At 53.9% G+C, this 5099-nt stretch overlaps 1 pseudogene; it reads right to left on the bottom strand.

The window, feature by feature from the left end:
* Positions 1 to 278: 278 nt before the first annotated feature.
* On the bottom strand, positions 279 to 4125 carry LOC146191552 (kinesin-like protein KIF21A pseudogene; annotated as a pseudogene).
* Positions 4126 to 5099: the final 974 nt, after the last annotated feature.

The following is a 5099-nucleotide window of genomic DNA, read 5'->3' as shown; positions in this document are numbered from 1 at the left end:
GTGATTACATCAATAGGTAGCTATGGCTGCATTAGCTCACATAAAATAAAAGCAGGAAGCAATGCGGAAGGCAGCATATACTAGATTGTTTGGCAGGGGTTGTACGCGTGGCATGCCCATAAGCACACACAGGGACGCACAAAACCAACGAAAAGAGGCAGAAAATAAAGGGCTGGTAAAAGGTGAAAAGTTCAGGCAGGGTTACACCAAAGCAAAACTAAAACGAGGGAGGGGCCGGTTATGAGTGCTATCACTATGCACAGTGGACCGCTGCCATCCTAGCCTGTCCCAGGCCCAAACTTGGTGCTGTTCCCCTCGGCATCTTCGGTGCATGCCTCGGCTTCGAGATAGTAGCCCGGAGTTCGCCAAATCTTAATGTCGCTGTTGTTGGATGCCGTGAAAACGCACGACGAATTTGTGGCGACGGCATTGATAGGTGAGGTGTGCGCTCGCAGCTCACCAACCAGCGAGCAGTTCTCGGCGTTCCATAGCTTGAGCATGCCTCCGCGACAACCGCTCAGCAGCACGGGTGGGCCTCCGGAATTTTGCATAAAGTTGAGCGCACAGATCCAGTCCTTGTGCGCTTGGTTTAGCGACAGTATGTGGCACCGGTTGGCCAAGTCCCACTTCTTGATGCACATGTCGCGTGAGCCCGAGAAGAGATAGTCATTGCAGACAGCCAGGCTCTGGATTCCATCATAGTGTGGCGGCTCCAGGTTCACTTTGGGCGTCAGCACACCACTCCCACTCTCGGGGATCTCGAACACCTTAATGTAGTGATCTTTAGAGCCAGTGATCACGAGGCTGGAGTCGCCATCCACGTCGTCCACCGCCATGCACATCACAGCTGCTTGGTGCCCACCGGCTAGCTTGCCAACACAGGCAAACCTGCGGATGTCCCATATGCGAACAATGTTTGAGGCAGCAGAGAACAGCAGATGACCGTATGGGCTCAGCTCAATGGTATTGATTCGAGTCTCTCCTTGTGGAATCTGGAGGCTGCGTGATGCGGACTCTGCCACGACAGGACCACTGCTACACTGGCCTGAAGAGAAAAGGGTGCGGACGCATCGGGCGGGGCTCTCCCGGACGTCCCACACCTTGATGAAGGCAGTTGAGACCGAGTAGGTGAGCCGGTGGTACTCACAATAGCGCACTGCCACCACATTGTCTGGATGGCCGCGCAGGCTGTGGATCTCCTGGCCCGTGTGTAGGTTCCACACTTTCACTGTGCGGTCTTTTGAGGCACTGAAGAGGACATCGTCCGTGACGGCTAGCGAGAGGACGGCCTTACTGTGTCCCTCGGCGATATGTGTGCAGACCAGAGGAGAGCTCCGTGTGTAGCATGGTTTGCCCGCAAACACGTTGATCACCCCTCTGTCCGGCTTGACTAAGGGACTCGTCGAGGTGCTGCTGGTTAGTCTTGAGAAGACATTGTTCTCCCGCACTTTCCGACCTACAGGTGGCGACTGTGGCGGTGTGACATCGATGCCAGCATCTTTTCGCAGCTGGTTAGAATTAGAGTTTGCGAACTTCCTCCTAAGAAGCGGGGAGAGTTCGAGGGGCAAGCGTCGGGCAGGGGGCTTGCTCCGGCGCAGTCCCGGGGCACCCCGCGGAGGCGGCAGAGAATCAACGCCCACTTCTTTCAGAGACCCTGGGGCGCTCAGCACCCGCTGGAGGTTGCCGTCTGCTCCCAGGTTGAGGCAGCCACCGTCAGGGTGGGACATTATCATAGAATCTGGGATGTCTCCAAAAACTGAAGATGTCATGACGGATGATGTCATAACAGACGATGCCATGTCACTGTTTGCGTCGTCTTCCGTCAAGCCAGGCAGAGAAGGCAACGAAGCATCCATCGGCACGGCACAAGCATACAACAGTTCTTGTGGAGTGGCCGTCTTACGACGCGCCTTGCTCTTGGAGAAAGTTGCCGTCGTGCCTTGTGACTGAGTGTCTGAGGTAGACATGTCTGTAGGCGAGGTTGACCTTGTGCTGGGGACACTATCCGGTTCCTCTGACCAGCTGGGGGGCGCCACTGGTTCCAGCTGCATGCGGTCCATGGTGTGCTGCAGCAGGTTCTGGTGGATGGCATTGTTGGCCTCTACCTGCTCCAGCCGGGCCTCCAGCTCATGAACCACAGCCTTGCTCTGCGCAGCTTGGAGGCTCTGGTTGATGGCCATGTGCAGCAGCTTGTCGACGAGATAGCGCGCCTTTGAGTCCACCATTCCCTCCAGAATAGAGTCCAGCTCAAGGCAGTCAGTGTCGTCCTTGGTCTCTTCAACCTGCAGGATGTTCGCCTGACACTCACGGATGTTCTCATTCAAGTAGTCGAGGTTGGCCCGCATATTCTCAATCTGGTCCTCAAGGTCTTTGACATCTTGGTCTCTTCCAGCTTTCCGCGCCCTGTCTCGTTTCCGCACGGCCTTCTCCAAGTAGCGTGTCATTCTCTCCCGGTCCATGAGTGAACGCTCCATGTCCCTCTCCAAGGTGTAGACGCTTTGTTTTGTCAGGACCAGCTTGTCAATATTCTTCTCAAGCGTCTGCCACTTCTGCTTGGCGACCTTTGGAAAAATGGTCACTACCTTTTGGCGAGCTTGGTTCTGTGGGGCCACACGCCCGGCGACACGCTGCGACATGGGTCGTGCCAGACGGCGCAGAGCAGCCATCTCCTCGTGCCGCCGTTTGAGCACAGTCTCCTTGGTCCGGTTCTGGGCCTCAAGGGACCGAATCCGGTTTTCCTGCTGTCTGCTCTCCTTGAGCATTTGTGCCATCTGACGGTTCCGGCGCTTCTCGGCTTCCTGGTGCCTCCTGCTCTCTTCTTTCATCTTTGTAACCAGCGCCACCTTGTTCTTCTTCATGTCTGCCACCTCCTGCTTGAGCTTGCGGACCTGCCGCTCATACTCGGCCTGGTTCTTCATGAGCTGCGCATGCTCACGCTTGGCTGACTGAATTTTTTTCAGCTCCCCCTGTAGGTGGTTCAGCTTGCGCTCAAAGTCATTCTTGATCTTGCGCACTTTCTCCTCGGAGTCCTTAGATGCACCTGCTGAGCTCATGTTGGCGAGGATGCGGTCCCGTTCCACTTCTGTCTCGCGAATCTTCTGCTGCAGCTGCATCAGCTTCTCCTCGTAGTGCATGCGCATCGTCTGCAGCCTGCGCTGGCTCTGCTCCAGCTGGTCAATGAGCTTTTGCTTGAACGAGATCTCGGTGGTGAGGTTCGCCAAGTCTTTCCCTATCGTCTCATCCTCATCCAGCTCCTCAGCTTCTGATTCAGAACTCTCATTGTTTCCACTGATCTCCGCCGTGTCCTCATCAGCGTCGGACTTTTTTTCATCCTCCTCTTCCTCTTTGCTGGCCTTGGATGACAGGTGCTTGGTCTTCCGCTTGAGGTTCTCCACGTCCCTCTTGGCCTCCGCTAGGACGTCCTCCACGCTGGTCTCCTCAACATCGCCGCTGATATCATAGGTGCCACTCACAGCAACAGTTGCACAGGGGGACATGGAGAGGCGCGTCTGGTACCGCTGAAGCTGTTTGCGCTGTTGAGCGCACACTTCCTCGGACTCCATCAGCTTGGTCCTGAGCTCTTCGACCTCTTTGAGGTAGCCCTGAATAAGGTTCTTGACGTCGTCCCTGGTGTCAGAGTCCCCACGACCAACCCAAGCGCTGGCAGCCTGCTCAGCGAGCAGCTCAGTGTTCTTGACAGTAAGCCGCTCCACCGTTTCCTGCAGGGCCTTGATTCGTGTGCGGAAGTTGTTGTTTTCCGTCTGGAGCATGGTGTTCTCGTAGAACATGTCATTCACTTGCTCCGTGCCATCTTCGCCAACCAGGCGCTTGCCCTGTTTGTATTCCATAAGCTCCAACTTCAGCTCCTGGATTTCGTGCCTCAGGGCAGCAATCGTCTGGCTTGACTTGTCCTGGTTTACCGTGATCCGGTTCTTGATGTTCTTGGCTCGATTGGCATATTTGAGTGTGTTCAGTGTCTCCATGAAATCCCGGTCACACGGAGAGACACAGGCAATCATCAAGGTGCGGCTGTTTCCTCCTAGGGAATCCTGTAGTAGCCTAGTGAGCTTGGAGTCTCGATATGGGACATGTGACACCCTCCTCGATGCGTCACCAAGGGCAGAGATGCCAACCTTCGCTGGATCATGGAAAAAGCAAGAGAGTTCCAGAAACCCATTTACTTCTGCTTTATTGATTATGCGAAAGCGTTTGAATGCGTAGATCACAGCAGATTGTGGCAAGCTCTCCAAGAGATGGGAGTTCCAGTTCACCTCATCTGTCTCCTCAGGAACCTGTATGAAGGGCAAGAGGCCACAGTCAGAACTGGGCATGGTCTTACTGATTGGTTTCCGATTGAGAAAGGGGTGAGGCAAAGCTGCATACTGTCGCCCTGCCTATTTAACCTATATGCAGAGTGCATCATGAGGAAGGCCGGTTTGGACGAGTCTTCAGCTGGAGTGAAGATTGCTGGAAAACGTATCAACAACCTTAGATATGCGGATGATACCACTTTAATGGCAGAAAGTGAAGCGGAACTCAAGAGACTTCTGATGCGCGTACAAGAAGAGAGTGAGAAGTTTGGGCTTAAACTGAACATTAAAAAGACGAAGATCATGGCGTCTTGCCCTATCAAGTCCTGGAGCATCAATGGACAAGAAGTGGAAGCTGTGACAGATTTTCTGTTCTTGGGCGCCAAGATTACCTCGGAAGGAGACTGCAGCCATGAAATTAGGAGACGCCTGCTTCTGGGAAAGAGAGCAATGGTTAGCCTTGACCGCCTAGTAAAGAGCAGAGACATTAGTCTGCCAACCAAGATCCGTATAACTCGTGCTATGGTCTTTCCAGTTGTGATGTATGGATGCGAGAGTTGGACTGTGAAAAAGGCTGACCGCCGAAGAATTGACGCGTTTGAATTGTGGTGCTGGCGAAGACTCTTGAGAGTTCCTTGGACTGCCAGAAGATCAAATCAGTCGATATTGTCGACCATAAACCCTGACTGCTCATTGGAGGGTCAAATTCTAAAGTTAAAGCTCAGCTACTTTGGTCATCTGATGAGAAGAGAGGAGTCGCTGGAGAAAGATTTGATGTTGGGAAAGGTT

This window comes from Amblyomma maculatum, chromosome 4 (assembly GCF_055883805.1).
Source record: "Amblyomma maculatum isolate TAMU_Amacu chromosome 4, ASM5588380v1, whole genome shotgun sequence".
In the NCBI taxonomy this organism is placed as follows: domain Eukaryota; kingdom Metazoa; phylum Arthropoda; class Arachnida; order Ixodida; family Ixodidae; genus Amblyomma; species Amblyomma maculatum.
Note: the sequence above shows the minus strand (reverse complement) of the source record. Positions and strands in the feature narration are given on the sequence as shown.